Source organism: Sipha flava, unplaced genomic scaffold, assembly GCF_003268045.1.
Source record: "Sipha flava isolate LNK unplaced genomic scaffold, YSA_version1 104_pilon_pilon, whole genome shotgun sequence".
NCBI lineage: Eukaryota > Metazoa > Arthropoda > Insecta > Hemiptera > Aphididae > Sipha > Sipha flava.
The window spans coordinates 2,558,387-2,577,844 of record NW_020271718.1 but is presented as its reverse complement, the minus strand read 5'-3'; the positions used below and the strand labels follow the sequence as shown (position 1 = coordinate 2,577,844).

At 36.3% G+C, this 19,458-nt stretch overlaps 1 protein-coding gene across 2 annotated transcripts in view; it reads right to left on the bottom strand.

Annotated features, from left to right (window-relative positions):
* LOC112683647 (RNA-binding protein Musashi homolog 2) overlaps positions 1–15,725 on the bottom strand; it is a 63,343-nt gene extending 47,618 nt beyond the window's left edge. The window contains exon 1 of one of the 2 annotated variants that reach the window (XM_025554773.1): positions 15,077–15,725. The gene's annotated coding sequence lies outside the window, so the exon portion shown is untranslated. The remainder of the gene's footprint in view (positions 1–15,076) is intronic. The other variant, XM_025554783.1, reaches the window with a different exon arrangement.
* Positions 15,726–19,458: the final 3,733 nt, after the last annotated feature.

Here is a 19,458-nt window from a genome sequence, read left to right as displayed (position 1 = left end):
TCTCTGCAAATGGAATTTCGAAAAGCGTTGCATTAGTCGCAGTTATTTAAATCATCGCTGTTTAATTTAATATCACGTATTATTTTAGCCAATTATTTGCACGGACATTTTTCAACTGATAAAGCGATATCGATGCTAACAAATGGTTTGAATTGAAAATCGCGATTAAGTTACTTGCGACGTTTGCGCCTAAGAGCTGTGAATTAATATCGATTGCGCTTCAAGTATACACCAAACGCAGTACAATTAAAATACGTTTTATATCCAAGTATTGACAATACATAATTATCAATCCGGACATGGATTCCCAATCACAGATTTCTATTGTTTCATTCGGTACAAACAACTTAATGTAAAATATAAAATTAAAATCAATTTTGTATACGCATTGGAGCACGGAAGAAAATATCAAAATGTTTGTATAAGTTTGATATTGATAGGGTTGTTTGGTGCAAGGTACGCACATTTTCGGTTTTAATTCTTAAAAAAAAATAAATGTGGCTAACTTCGAAAACTATATATAGTTGTCCATTAGTTTAGCTGCAGTATTCTATTATTCTATAAACAAAGTAGTTTTTTCCGTTTTATTTAAATTTTAACCTAAAAAAACAATTATTATAAAACAATATTTTTAATATTGTAACACAATAAAAACAGTATATTACATTGACAATTTTTTACTAGAACTACGGTACTATAACATTACACCTAATTAAAGATAACTTTGCAAAAGTTATTTACAAATCAGCGATACTACTTTTACTATTTTACTAATTTATATATATAAATAATATTCATAATATCGTTTGATAAATATTCAAAATTCATATAGAATCCTTTAAATTAAGGATTTTTCGCACCGAAATATCAGTGGAATCATAAATCATATACCTCTGTCTATAAAAAACTTGTCAAAGGTGTAGATAAATACAAATATTGCTGACTGTATTCGCGTGTGTTATATATCATACTTGGACGCGGGAGTTTTTAGTTTCACACGCAGAAGAAAGTTGTACTTAATAAAGATCACTAAAAGATTTTTGTTAATGTACTCGCATATATTATGTGGTGCTTTTCAATCTAGATAAGGTATTTGATAAAGTACTACAAAGAACTGATATACAGCGAAAAAATAAAAAAATTAAAGGCTTAAAAATCATAAATTAAATAAAAGAATACGTTTGTCGAGATTAATTCTCGTAAAGAGGTAAAAAATACAGAAGAAGAGATAGAACGACTAGATATAAAGACGAAGCAGCAGCAGCGTTTCGCGAAAAAATATATACATATTATACACACAGTTAGAATAAGCTAAATCAAAATGGATTGTGAGAAAGAAAACTACCGGCACATCATTTTACTATTTCAATGTTATTTTTATGTGTTAAAATCGTTTTCAAAGTGTACAGATTATCGGCAATAGTAATGTACGCCAACTTTGTATATATATTTTGTTCTCAATGTTTTATTTCAGTCGCATTAAGACGCAGACAACAATAATATTACAAAACCATGTCATATTTTATGTATAATTTTAGTAAAATACAAAAAAACAAATTTGATCACAATAATAATAGAAAAATGTCATTAAAATTAAATTCCTCGATTACTTGCCTACGATAATATATATATACGGTGTCCCACGAAGGTATACACATGGTTTGTGTACAAACTTACTTAACAACGTTTATATTATCTTCGTGGGAACACCTTATACGTACAAAACCAATGCTAAAAACCTTGTCCTGAAAAAAAATACACACTAAAACCAATGATTTTAATGGAACACTCCGTACCGTATATGCAAACGTACGTTACCGATAATACGACGAAGAAAACATAAACGTCTGGAGTTGTGCCGGCCGGTGTCGAGGTATTGTTTTTTAATGGAAATTTCTTATATCGACTACTCGCTTTCTACATTTTAGGATGTTTTTTGCAATTTTTTCCTTTCGCTCTCATTCCTATAACGCGAAGTCCTAACACGATTTCGAACAATAACAACGAGTCTGTACGTGTATGCATACCGTAATGCGCGTTTTATTTGCTCCCCGAAAAACCTATTCCGAAAAAACACACACAAGGCAAAAGTCACGACGACGGTTTCGTCGATGAAATGGAGCGCGAACGGGAAACGTTTTCGACTGTGAGCGTCACGCACTGTTTGCCCGGCGGAACGACCGACCGACCGCTGTTGCGAGATGCTTCGTAAAGATGGAAGATAAAAAAAATATTTAAAAAAAAAAAAAAGGGTTTACGTGCGTTTCGTATTTATGATTACATTTTTATGTTTTTGGAGCTCGGCCATAGGTTTTAAACTGCCGAACTGTTGTTGCTGCGATGGCGGCAAACGAAGATCACCACAACATTGTAATGCAAAACGATATAAATGAAAAAAAAAAAAAACGCTATTGACAAATCATATTCTGTTCTATAGTAGTGCATTGCGGTCATTTTAGTCTAATGAAAATCGAGCGAATGACATAGTAGTAAGTTGGTGGAGGGGAGGTCGTACCTACGACATATATTTTAAAAAGACAAATGAGCTAGACGACCTAAAAATACACAACCATGTCCCACGAACCCGTTCCTCGCGCGGATAAATCGCGCCAGTTCTTTGAAGTACAGTCGTTTCAGATCTTTAGAACCGACAAAAATCTCCCAAAAAAAAAAAAAAAAAAACACATTATAAACGTCACCCAATTAGTTTACCGGGTGTTCGTTTTTCGGTATAGCCGTGAACATTATATAGAGTATACGTCTGTATAATTTACGCACGATTTTTTGTTAACGTTAATTAGTTTAAAATAAATAAACAGATAAAATATTTTCTTCAAGCTCCAAAGCACTTCCTTCGGTGGGGACTTTGTACATACAAGAAAATAATTAATGTTTTTATAGTAGGTACAGCTACTCGCGCACATATACGTTATATGTATTTCGAATTAATTATTTAACTATGCACTAGACATACGCTATGAATGCATTTTATGTGTTACTGTTTGTACTCAGCCAACGGCATACTAATTGTTGTGAATAATTTATATTATTATTGTTGGATTTTATTAAACTTTATCGTGCATATATTTACTATTCGCATGCTTATATGATATTACGATACTACAGAAGCGTTTGTACCGATAAGTTGTGTGTGAAATACTCAAACACCGTTAGAATTTATTTCTGTCGCACGAGGATTATAAAATGCACATTAGCCGAATCGCGTATGCCACTGAAAAATGTCTGTTGACAATAAAAGACGATTTCCTCGAGCGAGAAACATCTGGAACTCGTTTGCGTGTAGGTCTAGAATGTTTAAAACAGTCTTAATCAAACGCGTAGCTACACGATTTATACTGTTCGAAAGCACTGTATCGTTTCAAATCGGAATTCTTTCTCTTCTTCGGCGCAAATTGAACCACACCTATCAGCCGTTTCATTTTAATCGGTGCTATTGGATTTTCCGAACGAAGCTATGTATATAGTAGGTATAAAAAGCGTCTACACACACACACACACACAAATTATTGACAAAAAAAAAAGACGTTCATATAACATATATTAATGATATATAATAGAAACTGAATCAAGAGGCAAGAAATTCCTTTATGCTGTACGCACATAAAGGATCTTGGAATTTTTAAGGGCACGACTCAGGTAAACCATAAGAAACGATCAACATGTTGTTGTACCATCACTGCACCATAGAATAACCGTCCTCGTATAGTATTAATATTTGTACTTTTTCCCCGTAATGATTTCTCAGAATATTTCAACCGACTGACCAAAATCAAATCTCACGTGAGCTGCATTTGCATCTATAACCATCGGTGGTGCACCGAATACGACGTTGGACTTTGTGCCCTCCCCTTCGGCACGTATTGTTACAATGTACAGCTTCGAGAATCAGCGAAATCTTACGCATCATGATTGTTCGTATGGATCTCGATTGAACACGAACAGTAACGAACGTATATTTCTTTATCGACTCCGTTTGGAAAAACGGGTCGTACAGGTGTTTGGGCCGCTCGGGGAATATATTTCACCATTCGCCGTCCGTAAAGGGAACACATTAACGCGTTGTCGTGTCGCATCGAGTAACGGTAGGATCGACGACCGACGAGCGGTTCGATTGCAATATTGTGCATGACGAATGCCCGCGGACTAACACCACGGCGAAAACCGCGCGCGAATGTAGCGCCGTCGAACCGTCCGGACCAGTCTCTCCGGGCGCCGCGGACGAGCGTACGAACATTACGGCGGCGACCGCTTGGCCGCGCGCACATATCACGGACCGGTACCGCAAACACTGCGTAAAACGCGTTTAACCGTGTACCGTGCGGCGAGTCCGACGATATTATCGGCCGTCGAATGTTATTCATCGTTGAATATTGCCGAGGATCCGAACGGTCGTAAAACAATATTTACAAGTGCGAACAACGCGGTTTTTCGGTGTAAATACTTAATCGTTCGGATTATTTACTGCGTCCGTCTGTTACCAGGAGATGGGGGGGAGGGGGCGAAGACGAGGACGACATCGACGACGGTTTGTTCTTCTCGTCGGTCATAGGTATATTTGAAGCGGCGGCGTCGTTTTCATTCATAACGTTAGCGTCCGAACGGCCGGCGTGCGATCGATACGCCGTTTTATTATTCCCGAGTCGTACAGGTCGGAAGTTCGGGACACGCACGCACGCGAGCGCACGACAACCCCCACGCGGTCGGCGAAATCATTAAGAATTTATAGAGCTAATACTTCATGCTGCATGTACACGTATACATATGCACACATCCAGGGGTTGGTAGATCTGTTCGGTGGTACCCGGGACATCTGTTCGGTTACGCTGCGCCGAAAGGGGCCAGGTGGCGCGAGGAAACAAACAAAAAAAATAATAATAATAATAATAATAAAATTAGAAAGAGAGGAGATGGTGGAAACCGGTGAGAGGGAGCGCAGTGGAACCGGGCACGCGTCTATTCTACGCCGTCTGCCAACCATCTGTCCCCTTTGGTATATACTTTATATTGTCCGGATAACGGACGAAAACACACTCGGCACATCCTCGGCGAACGCAGCAGTATTCTACGCAGCGAATCGATTGCCCCATTCGTGTTAGTCATGTAATGTAGAGCCGTAGTATATGCACCTAAATAAAATGTTTTAATAAATACACGCTCGTGTGTAACGCAGGGCCTAAGACTGTGAATACTACGACTTGGTGGCGGTGGAAACGAAACGTTAAGTGGACGTACTACGAGAATTTAAAGCGTGCGTAATAAAATATTATTCGTTCGAATCACGAAACAGTTATTGTTTGGAATCTGTTTGCAGCAAACACGAAAAAAATTACACCATTTCTATGAAACATTTTAACTCAATTGTTTAGGCTACATAGTGTACAAACATTCATTTAAAATTAAGAGAAATACGAAAAATATCCATAATTTGTGAAGCTGGTATAACGTGGCCGGTTTTCGCTGCATCGTAGTGCATACGTATCACATTAAAAAATTTTGGATAGAGATTCGCTAGAAAGTCTGCGAACGCAGCCAAATCGCACTTATTATTTGGACTTTTCAAAGACTTAGTTTCCTTCGTTACACCATATACACCGCAATACACTGCGTTTAATTCAAGTCATTTATAATTTAATGAAACGCCATGGAAACGCAAAGGAAAAAACATACTTACAACAAATGTCTATAACTGTACATCGATTCGCATTCGAATTAAAAAGATAACTTTTAACCGTCCAAGTATAATTGACGATTCAGATTTCCGACAAACCATAAAATAAAACTTATCTTTAATATTTCGCGGTTTATTCAATTATATCGATGTGGAATTTTATAATATATATATACATTTAAATCGAAATAAATTTAAATCGTTTAATAAGTATATTTTATAGTGTCATCTCATTTATTTATTATGCTCGTTTGCATAGATTCTAAATAAAGTTTATTTAATAACTAAAAAAAAAATCGAATAAATATTTTCCGAAATAAATTCACTAAGAGTAAAAAGTATATGTTCGAATATGAATTCGAAATCGCGTTTGCGGGCGTTTAAAACGAATAAAAATATTTAAAACCGTTGAAGCGACAAAAACAGTAATTTATTTTATGATCGACGGGTCGTAAACCAGACAATAATATCGTATTATAACAGTAATATTGTGAGCCATATTTAGGTAAAATATAAATGGCAAATAGTTGAATAAAATAACTGTAAATAGAAAATATGTACCAATAATGAAATATAATGAATATATTCATTCATATATATATGGATGTATACTTCATAATAGCTTACATATTTTTAATAAATATTTTATTTTTTTATTCAAATTAGTATCGAAAAGATTACTGGGACTCTGAGAAAAACTCGTGTATATATATACCTATAAGAAAATGTTAAATGTTATATTGCCATGGATATGTTTCAATAAACATTGGAAACATCTGTTCCGTTTTAATGTAGGTTACTACATTAGGTGTCTGTAAAGACATCGTCACTTTTATAACGTTATATAAAGGCACACATTAATTAATTAGGATAAAAAACAGCACAAGAAATTTCTTTATATATATATTGGCAGTGTATGATGTGTGTGGAAATAAAATGCGTTTTAATTCCAACAAATGTATTCACACAAAAGAAATTAAAGAATATTTTAAGAAGGTCCCAGTATTGTAGTACCTAGGTCAGCCCATACGGTCGATGATTGTTAGAAACAAATAAAGGAATAAATGACGCGAAAAAAACAACAAACATTATCCGGTAAAATTTTGCGAATGCTGATAATGTACTTTTCAATAGATGATAGGATCTGATTTTTTGTTTTTCTTTCGGATTTGCAAATAATACAATGACGCTTAATATAAAACGCACAGCTGTACAAGTATATAGGACCGTTCGACTGTGAGATGCTCGAAGACGGTTAATTTATTTCGGGTCCATAATAATTTTGCACCAAATTAAATCCGCTCCTCGTTGTCCTTGTTTGGAAAAAAACAGAAGACTGGTGAGAAGAATGAGAAAAAATATTTATACACGTTCTGTTTTCATTGGATAACACCGGTCGCATTTATTTGGCCTCGTTATTGTTCTCCCTACTCCCTCCGTCTTTGCGCCGCAACCTCGTGACGATTCAATAAGGTTAACCCGCGAGAAGTTTTCGTACCCGACAACGTATTATTACATTATTCTCTCCACTTCTCCCGTTCCACCATCCCAAATCAATGAAACGAATTTTAAACGTACAGCACAGTACGTATAGGAAACAACGTTTGTAGATGACGGTATTTACGTACCATAGTCTCACCATTATGCCGTTACATCAGGTAAATAATTTTCTTTCAACAGTTAAAAAAAAAAAAAACAATTTAATGAGAGTAAGGCGACAAAAATATACACGCAGAATATATAATATTTACACTTGTATTTTACTACTACACAAACATGAAGATTTTAAAAGTTCTTTTTCTTAATAAACGACTATGACCTTCTAGAGACATTAAAAGCAAATGGTGAAGTCAAAGGGACTGTATAATGAAATACTTAATTAGGTACTTAATTGCATTAGTACTTTTGTCAGTCCTCTTAAATCTTAACGTCTTCTCTTTCAAAAAAAATCTCAATTAAATATATAGTTCTAGTTATTGCTTATTTTAAACATTTTTCTTTTATTTAATACTTTACTAAAACCCGATAAATATTGTTATGGAATTACATCCTCTCCAAAACCCCCTAAATAAAAATGCAAGCAACAACTGGAGATTGAACTTAAAGATATCTTTTTAAGCAAATATTTCACATGCAACATGTTTAAATGCAAGATAACATACGAAATCACAAAAAAAAAGAACCAATTCCAGGTATTCGTTAGTCGAAAAATAATACATAATGCATGTATATAAATATTTAAATTTCATTTGTTTATAATTTTAATTGCATCGTCTTAATTATAATTAATGTTCTACAAAATATATTCACGAGACTCAATGGTTTGGTGTTTGAGATTGACTTTCTTTTAAACACAGCCGCAGCAATGAAACCCAGTTAAATATAACTCGGGCATACAATTTTAATTTTAAACTCTTTAGCATTGTAACGAACGTATTGATTTACATTACTTAAATTAATTTTTTTAACGGAGTAATGGAAACCACCATAGAGCGATTTCCTCGGAGTGAATGTTTGGAAACGGTCAATGCGAGTATATATTGTACACGAATATTTGAACGAGGAACAATTACACTATATTATCGTCGACGAAGTGCACGATACAACATACGTCATGTTTACACAATTACATAATTGTTCGCAAATCGTGATTAATAAAGTTCTGTAGTCAATACACAGTAATATTGATTCAGTCTCCATTAAAATAACTGATTTACGCGTATTTTTCACATTTTATGGTCTTTATTCACGGCATCATGCCTCAAAAATCAAGAAGGTGAACGAATTATATTTTTTATTTTAAATGCGAGTTTCTGAACAATCGATAGTATTTTCGCGACACGTTGTAAACGGAAAATATGAAAACTCACGGTTGAGTTACTTTTACCCCTATGTAATATTTATTTATTTATTTTTCTAATATCCATAAATATTACGAAATTCACATATAAAGTTGAACCGGAAATTTTACTTTCGATCCATACTTATCCGAGTGCACTGAATTTAACGGCATAGCGTAAGAATATACGTTTCACGACATATATAACTATACATATTATACTGAAAAGCTTTTACTATAAAAACGACACCATGTACCGTATACGAACGCATGTGCTTACTCTATATATGGGTATCATCAAACGTTTATAGTTATTATACTTATATTATGTTATGACTGAATCAAATTACAAGTGCTGCAAGTCTGAATCGTATGTAAAAGCAACGAAAGATATCGTAATTATAGACTAAGAGTGGAATAAGGGCTGTCAGCCGATTATATTTTAATATTATAACAAGATAATGAAATATTTTTCAAGATCAATTTCTGAAAACCAAATATATAAGACAAGAGAGAGAGAGAAATTAGGGGAAACTTGCCAATTCGTAATTCCTTATGCAAGAGAGGAGGACGACCATTCTATCCTTCTACAAATGACCTTGCTCTTGTGTAGTGGTATTTCGTATCTGGTGGGAATTTTATCGTTTTCCGGTACGTGCAATAATATTGTAGCGAGCAAACGACGTAGTCGTCTATTCCTCCACTTGTAGCTGGAGGTTTTGACGAAGAGGAGTCTGTTGAAGTGTTTTACAACACAGAAAAAACCATTTGCTCACTCGAGTACTTGGCGCATTAGAGAACATTCCCAACACGTGCCTAGTACTCAAAAATATAGTAATATCGCTAAAAAAAACTAGACGAATTGTTTTCCATAAACAGAGAAAACAAGTTGCTACTGCATAGCAAGAATACATACCTCGTATAAATACTTTCCGTTGTATTAATATACGTATGTTTGCTCAAAACCAATACTCGTATACACATTCGACTTGTGGTTCATAGTTTTCTCTATGTTTATTAACATTGCACATAAATTCAGGTAGGGGCAATGACTTACATTTTCACTGTTCTTAGGATTTATTAAACGAAAACACTGCTATTCATATTACGCGACGGAATTAAGTCGATAAATCGATCTTTAAAGATCAGCCGGTTACAATATATTCAAACGGGCAACGTTCCCGCGACGGAAACGAATCGAATACCCGTGCCAATACAACTGCGCACAATTTCACGTGAACGTCTACTAAAAAATAAATCAAATAGATAATATAAACCGTTTTTCTATAAAACCGAAACAGTTAACGTCCAAGAAACAAAGAACGTGCTGATCGAGAGTTAATAACGAAAAGGGTTCGATTAGTCAAAGTTTTTTTTTCCACTTCGAACCCGTTACTTCAAAATACGATTTACTCGTACGTATAATATAAAATGACTACGCGAGTTTCGAACGGTTTCGCACTCGCAGTGCGGCGGCGTTTCTCTCATTTCTAAGCGGGAGTGAAAGTAATAATGTACGGAAAAAAAAATTATAATAAAAATAGTATCCCTTTCGTTTGCTGTACGCGTCACGCGAACCGTCGCAGTCTCGACGTCAATCTTCTAAACCAGTTCCGTACCGGTTTCGACGTAGCCATTTTTTTTTTATTTTTCGCAATGACAAAAGTCACGCAGGCGCGCGTGCGTACGAGCGTCGAAGGGCAACGTACACCGTACAGAAACGGAGACTTGATTTTCGGTCTCGACGTTTATTACACACACATACACCGCGCGAAACAGCTGCACGACGGCCGCGCACGTTTGGGGTTGAAAGGCGTTTACTCGACCGCGAGATTTGGCAACAACGGTTTGCCGAACAACGGGACGACGGGATGTAATTGGACTGCCGGTTTTGCGCCAACGTTAACGCAATACAATCGGGTGCGCACGTTGTTTCCTGGCCCGCTGACAGAACGGTAGCCCTTCAGCCCCCTTCGAGTAATAAGATCGGCTCCGGTTCACCGTAAATTCGGTTTAGATCATGCGCGTCCGATAAATGTCCCTTACAAGACTCTCGCATATAAAGTTCAGTCGCTTGTTGGACTTAAAGTTAATTTTTGTAAAAAAAAAAAGTACGGATAATCGTGGTAAAAATGTTTAAATAAATTAATTACAAAAAGCTAGTTGCGCTGTACTGATCTCAACTCATATTTTATCGTTTAAGGTAAAAATAACCCCGCGATATTCTTATACCGATAAAACCGACATGTATTTTAGCACGGTACCCGAACAGAGTTAAGTTTTGAAATTACTCTGACGGGAGAAAGAAGATACCGCTCGTAGTATCTAATAAATAATGGTAAAAGTGAAAGAGCAAAATCAATTTAATAATTAACCCTTTTATTTATTTTATGCCCACTTCGTCTATAAAATTTATTCGGTTATAAGACTCACTTCGTGCTGGTCCCAAGGTGAGTCATATAACGGCGTTCGCTGTACATTTAGAGTGCATTTATAGTACAATATTGAGTTTCTATATATATACATAATGCACGCGAACCGATCATTGCATCGATTGTCGCGTAAAAGTACAAAAAATGAAATGAACCTCGTCAAAATTGTACCTACGCATATAATTATATTGTATGCGGGCGAGTGGATATCATAATCAGATAATGGGGTGCAGAGGCCGAGGAATAATATGCTAATATAATTTTTATTATTATTTGGCGCACGGATTGATTTTGTTTCTTAAAAACGTTGTGTAGAGCATAGGTTTTTAACAAACGTGTTCTTTGTGAGCAATGAAAATATTGGAATATTGTAATCATTACAATGTAATGAATCAACGGAAACGGCAGGAGGTAGACCGTATAATATTCATAATTGATTAAAACGTAAATATGTAGTTCAAGAATGCTGACAACCTTTGTACACTCTAAGGTTTTTAGCAATTATTTTTGAAGTAGAATACCGTCAGACATATTGAGAGTTCTTTGAAATAGCAATTTTTAATAGATTCACCTTTTCCCAGTAAGGTCGATTGTAATGGCTAATTTAAAAAAAAAAACGCGAATTTACGTTTTGAATAATCTATTCGAGCCGGTTTTTTTTAATTGCTTTTACCAACAATTAAATTATTACGTTACGATAGTAAATTCACAACATTGGAACATAATATATTAAACAAATTGTATAATTATTATTTATAATAAATTAATGTCGTATGTGGATGTATGACGTGAGAAGTTTACTATACCTCAGTACATAGATATTCGTCGATTGAAGTGTGCTAGAAGACTATAAGACTTCAATAGTGAAAATATTTGTAGTATTTAGTTTTAGAGTTTCTTAAATGTATAAGCCTTGAATAATTCTCATACTTTTCGGATAGCAAAACTATAAATTCAAGCAGACAGTGGTTTTGTTTACATAATTGGTACCAAGATCAAAATGTTCAACCATTTTATGGTGGTAACAGGCGAGTTTTCAGATACTTAAAATAAAGTGTAAAAAAAAAAAAAAAATCATGAACACGATTATGAAACGGTTAATTATACAAATTAAATAGTATTTAATACGGACGATAATATCTAATACTGTATTCATGTCATAATAAATATTAAGTGTGTACTACACATAATACACATGTATATCAATAATAAACAATAAACAACAAAGAAACCTTTTAGAAATCGAAATTGATGATAAACAAATCGTGGGTGAATATTTATTTACAACTACGCGGGCACTAAACCAACACCATTAATACTTTATGCAGATATACACATGGGTAGATAAAATAAGTATACATAGTATTTCGTACATACCGTACGTATGTACCGTGCACGGAGGGGTGGGTATAATTGTTTTAATCGATTTGCACGTGTAAAAAAACGACACTGCGATCTACAAATAAATCGAAGGCATTTCTGCGAGAGTGTATATTGAAAATATCGGCGGGAATTTGCGTTATCGGAATGCGTTTTTCACGTGAAAACACGTTTGGCCGGCGGAACACGCATTTAATATAAAAATCTCGCATATTATTATAATATATCTATGTCGAGTCGGCGTTTCAGATTAAACGGTGAGCGCACCAGTACGTTAAAGAGTAATGGCGGAGACCGTACAGTGATTCGCTTTTTGTTCAACGACCTATTCAAATTACTTTGGGTTGTAAAAGTCAACGTCGGAATTTCCAAGCGGCTCCGCTTCAGCTACGATGTGTAACCCCCTACTGTACATAGTAGCAAGGGACTGGGGCAACGTGTGCGCACATATACGTATACACACATATACGTATACACACATATACAACTTACGAAGTACGCGTAAGGTCGTCCAACAAGGGGGCGAAATAACCACAAGGATATTTTCAGAACATTTTTTCTCGTCTCTGCCCACCCACTTCTCTCACCGTGCCATCTGCTCAAAAGCACACGTTTTAACCCCTGTTTTGAATTTTTATATCTCTGGCTTACACGGCACGGTAAATCACGGTCGAATATTATACATATACATTTGTATTATATCGTATAAAGTATACGACGATGACGGTGGCCTTCCCTTCCGTTTCGCCTCCTCATCCTCGGGATAGCGGCCTCTTCAAAAAACGGTTTTACGCCACGGTCGCCTCAAAGCGAGTGTACTGCTACTCGTGTAATATGTTTGTGCCTATATTACTACATATAATTATATTTACGTGCGGTTGATATGTCACACCGGTTATAAACGTATACAGCTAGCATACGTGCAGCAACGGGCGTGCGTATACAGAGCGAGCCGAATAAAACCGACCGGACGAACCCCTGCGAAGGACGACCGGTTGTCGACGCAGTCGTCCGATCGGCCAGCTGCAGGTCGGACATCGAACCACCCCAGAGTCCGCCGACGCACGTTGTCTCCTAGCGGGCACATGTCAGTTCGAAAAAAAACACGCACCGTACTGTAACAACAATATGATAATGCATCAGGTTAGTTCCCTGCGCAAGACGAACCGGAATAACGCAACGTTCTCGTCACTGGTTCTCGTGTAGGCTTATACGATTCGAGAATCGATCACGACGGTTTTTTTTTTTTTTTTTTTTTTGAGATAACAATTCGGGAGACAAAAAACTCGACTCAGGACAAACGACGTCATTGTTCCGATTTAATAAGAACAGTGTAGGTACTATGTTATATATATATATACTATTTCTATCATTACTCGTAGGTCTAACGAGAATAATACGGTAAAAGTCCGTCAACAAACAGAACGTTTGTGTTTAATTGTTAAACGCACAAAATAATAATAAACACACCAACAACGCGAATTATACCGCCAATCTTCCGTAAGAACAGAACTGTTTAAATATAATGCATTACGTACGACGACCGTTGAGTATGGTAAATCGTAAAGATTTATATAATTCGTTTTGACCGTTGTACAACGGCGACGAAATTGTCGTTTATCGATCGAAAATTATACGTATTATTATTACGATAATTTCGAGTCGTACATTGTTAGATCGTTTTCGGCAAAAAGACTGCTGCAGTACGTATTATAGGTATTATTATTATTATGTGAAAACATAGATCGTTCGACCGGCGTCGTACACACACACACATACACGTATAGTTTAATATCGATTTGCACGCAGCACGTACAAATAAAACGTGTTCGAACGTAGTACAGCCAACGAGGGGTGTGTTTTACCCCCTACGAGGGTCGTTAGCTACGCGAGAAGAGGGTTAGGGTGAGAAAAAAATAAAATAAATTCAGCCTTTCTAAAGAGCTGGCGAGATCCTATGCGCGAGCATTGAATGTACACTCACACGTACACATATAAATATATATATATACGTCGTCCACGTACCTACTATTGTACTGCGTATTATGTGTGCACTCTGTAAAGGTATACGTTATATTATAAGGTGTGCTCAAACTGGTGCGCGCTTTTGTTGTTACGGTTTTGTTATTATTGTTTTATGTTAGTGTTCGAATTTCGGTGACGGGGAACAGTCGGGCAAGCAGACAGCCATATAGACGGGCATATGGGTTGCGGGGACCCGGGAGGACGACGAGACGAACCCTCGATTCGTGAGTTCCTTAAGATTTCCGCTACCACAGCTACCGTAGCAGCTGAGCACACGACACGTCCGGTCACCGTGACAATTGCACGTCACCGTGGTCGACAGGGTAGGCCGTACGCGGCGTATGGAGTTTCATGGTGAACAAGGTGAAAACGCCACGGTGGTAACAGTAGCAGCAGCAGCAACAACAAAAGCAGTAATAATAATAATAATAATAATAATAATAATGGTTGTCCGAATAACGACGTTTAACACCGTCCGGTAATAATACAATGCGCACGATATACAGACGGTTGTTCGCGAGAGAAAGGAGACTTGAGAAACGGAGAGCGAGGACGGTCTTGTCGAACGGCGGTACAAAATAACAGTACACTTATGGGTCACGCTACGCTGGAGTGGTGTAAAAATGTACATTACTGTATAAACCGAAATAATACTTGTACATGTGATGTGCAAGAGCGTGTTGTTTTTAAAATAAAAAAACAAATACTCACCCTGTATTAAGTAAAAACCGCGTACACGGTTTCAGCAGCAGACGGCTTCGGTCATGGGCGTGTGATTCCGGAGTTTGGGGATGGACAGATATTGTGCGACGGTTTTCCGGTTCGGAGGACGCGCGCACTCAAAAAATACCTTTTTCGCGCTGACAAGAGAAACGGAAAAAGGGAAAGAGAGCGAGAGAGAAAGAGACGAAGAAATGCGTGGGCGATCGATTTTCTCTCAATTTTTTTTGTAAAGACGATATTTAATTATAAATTTTATTTTCTTTCGAAAACAACACGATACAATAATAATAATAATAATAATAATAGTAATATACTAGTGCGGGTTTGTGTGTGTGTGTGTATATGTGTATGTGATGTGAACGAATTCGGTAGAAAACAAACAACCACCGGACGTATGCGGAGCACGTGAGACACTGAAGGGGCTCGTGAGCGACAAGCGACCGAACGGAGCGCGAAGTGCGTGCGCGTACGTGCGCGAACGTGTTGTACGCGCTCGGGCGCACTCTGCTTACGAATCGCCGCGGCTACAGCGAGAGGGAGCGGTGAGCGTGAGAGTGAGGGGATCGAGGGGTGAACGGCTGCGGAACGACTGGTTTTGTGCGCGTGTGCGTGTGCGTACGCCAGTGTGTGTGTGTGTGTGTGTGTGTGTGTGTGTGTGCGCGCGCGACTTCGTTCGGCGGTGGTACGAAAATGCACTACGCGCGGCCGATCGCCGCCGCCGCCGCCGTTCTCCGACGACCGCAGTGATTCGTCGTTGTCGAGTTCACATGTGGTGCGTACGGGCGGCGGGCGAGAGAGTCGATGTGCGCGTGCGCGTGCTCGACCGGGTGTGTGTGTGCTTGCGTTTTTCTTTGTGAGCTCGGCCGCCGCCGAAGGGCGAAGACGGCTGCACAACCATCAACGGGTAGGGGTGGGGGTGTTCGACTGGCGAGAGGATGACGCGGGCGGCGGCGGTTCGCGAGTGAGCCGACTACGGCGCCTGTGTAACCTAGGCGGCGGCGGCGTCGACGGTCCGATGTTTTCGTTTTGGCGTGCGAGTTTTTTCTTCTCTCCACCCCTCTCCACCGTATTATCGCCCCGTCTAACGTCGTCGCATCCCGCGATTTTGGAACCCCTGCAGGGCCCACCGACGCAGCGCGTGCAGTGATTTTCGCACGCAGCGATCCTTATTTATTTCCAATGATCGAGTGCGATCAGGGCCATAAGTTTGGATTTACTTCCAGAGAGGCGACTAAAATTTTTTCTTTAATTCATGCTCAACATATACAAGTACATTTTTTGGTAATATTTAAATCAGGTGAATTCTTAATGTTTGTGGTTTTTTTTTTTTTAATCTAATTCCCGATCCACTTAGAATCGACTTTTGTGTAGTATGTCACCTGTCTGTATTTTGAAAGTTACGCTTATGTTTTATTTGATTTTTCACTTAGTATGAACCCGATAAAAAGCCCAATTCAGTATTCACAGTCATGCGTGATTTGATTTTGTTATAAAATGATTCACATTAATACAATTTGAAATGTGTATGAAAAACAGATTCAGGGGGGCGATTGCCCCTTTGCTCCCACCTAAAATACGTCCATGTGTGTGATATCAACAACAACAACATCAATTGAGTTATCAGAACATTATTGCTAGTAATGTTGAGGTTTTTGATTACGTTGCACTTCATTACGCTTAGAAGTCTGTATTCTTTATTACTGAGGAGGTGTAATTCCTCGACACTCAATCTAAAAAAAAATCCCTCAATTTTTCATCATCTTCGATTAAACGTTTTTTCGACTAAATATGCTATAAAATCCTTCAAGTTTTCTACTTAGAAAAAAACCGTATGTTTGGCTTACTCTTCGTTGATTTCTTTTAGAATGAGAAGTTTCATGAGCACTTTTTAATTTAGATTAGACAACGTTGCCGGTCATCCGGTACTAAAATAAAATATGTTTTACCAAAAGGCATCTGTCGAGTTGCACGATGTGTCTTAAAGATCTTCACAGGTGTTTTTACGTTGCAGCTTGTACTCACAAACACGAGGAAATACGTTGTTTTTTCTGTACTTTTTATTTTTTCTTACAATGCACTGACTATGTAGTTATTTTAGTGTCATCAAAATATGCGTGATTCCGCGGACAGGTGCGTGGTAACGTTTCACCACAGTTTTTAAAAGAAATATAATAGTTATCGTTGGCAGTTGTATGTATATTTAAATTAGACTAATATAAACGATAAATTATAATAAGCATTGGTTTTAAGTAAGATCAGGGCCACAGTTAGATATTTTTCGCCCCGGCGCAAAAAAGAAATTGACGCCCCTCTAAGGAGCTTACCCACGGAAAATATAGGAGATAGATCCTCATGAATTTTTAGATATTCTAAAATCAATGCTATAACATAATACGCCGTATTATTATAAAAAACTTATGTTTATTGACCTTATCACAACAAATTTGGGAACTAATATTAGGTACATTAATAATATTCTGGATCGGTGATAGCTATATTGCTATAAATACATTAGTTCATAGTTGTTTAAAATCCAAACAGTATAATACATTAACATTAATTTACGACACTGTTATTAAAAACAAAAAAAAAATAATTTTAAAATAATATAATTATAAAATAATTTTAAGAGTTCAATAATTCACAAGTGAGCAAATTTTCGACCACAAAATTTTGGGGCCCGGTACAGTTGTAGCCAGTGTCCCCACTAAATGCGGCCCTAAGTAAGATTATTGTATTTTAATGTTTAGGGACAACAACTATAGACGTGAATAGCTCTGATTTTTTTTTCAAGGACAAGGGAGATCATTATATTTATTAAAAAAGATCTAAAATTATTTATTTTTTGAAAATTTATATATTTCGATTGGACTTTGAATTTTTGGGAAATTAATAAACATTCAATGTTCTTATTGTCGAAGTATATATTACATTTTGGCTTACATCAACTGTGTCCACTCAAATGATAATTTATAAAATGGCTTTAGAATGTTTTTCTTGTAATTTGTGGTACTGAGTCCAACATTAGTAGGTCTACGATTTTTCGATAGTAATGTTTCAAATGAAAATAAATTGAGCATATTATCAGCTATCATATTTAAAGAGTGATACAAGTCAACCTAATAAATTAAACATACGAGCAGAACTAGATGAGAACAAATAATTAGATTTATTGACGAATAAAACCATACATTTATTTGAAACATTAAATCAGTGGCGTCATTTAGAGGGGAATGGCAAGGTGGGAATTTGCCCCTGACTGATTAAAAACCATCCCAATGGACCGGTCGTCGTTTAGCTATAAATTATTTGTGAAAAACCTAGCATATTTTTATAATTTTGAAAATACTGTGTACTATATAATTATTTATTGCTACAATATTTGATAATTGCTAATTGTTATAAACTATAAATAGACACATCAGTATTTTATAAGAATATTTGATTGTGTGTCAGGGTGATTTATTTATTCTTATCTTCCCCACAAAAGTACGATTAGTAGATAGAAAATAAAATAGAAGATATGAACGATAAAAATCTAGAAATAGACTATATACACAATATATTGTATTATTATTAATTTATTATGTCTATATTCATGATATATAATTTAAAATTGTCTGTTTATAAAAATAAATTTATAACTGTCAAATGAAAATATTAGCTCGCGATAATAATATAACGTCATGAATTTATAATCGGTATTGACTGGAATGGCTGTACATCATAATATTTATTGTACCCTATTTTAAAACATAAATATTATACCTACTTTTCTGGTAATTCTACCTACAGTTTTACAATTGTACACTAAACACTTGTAGTGTAAATTATTGTAAGTCATTTTTCGAGTGCTTTTCTATCATTTGTTTGCATTAAATTGCATTTAACTATATTGTATTTAATACTTCTAAAATGAATAAACAAAAAAAAAGCTAGAAGTGGTACAGAAAAAAAGAGGCCAAGAAAAAATGAAGTTATACCAAGCCGCTCAAGGTTCGCAAACTATAACTAATGTTTTTCAAAAATTTATCAAACTTAAACAAGTAAGCAACCAATAACAAATTAACAACTTGTTATTACATATTATTGATGTTAGAAAAATTAGTATGATTATAAATTATATTTTGTAACTCCGTATTTCCTCCGGTAGTATGGGCCAGTCAAAAATTGTGCCTCCCCCTCATATCTAAAACTGAAATGCCGCCACTGCATGAAATATTTAAACACATATTTTATGGACTGATCCAAGCACATGGGATACTAATGAAGAATTTCTTAGTGGAAAGAAAATAGTGAAAACGTTAAAAGTTGTGAATGACAGCAGATCAAGTAATGTCTTAAATATCAACTTTTAATTTAGTTTTGAC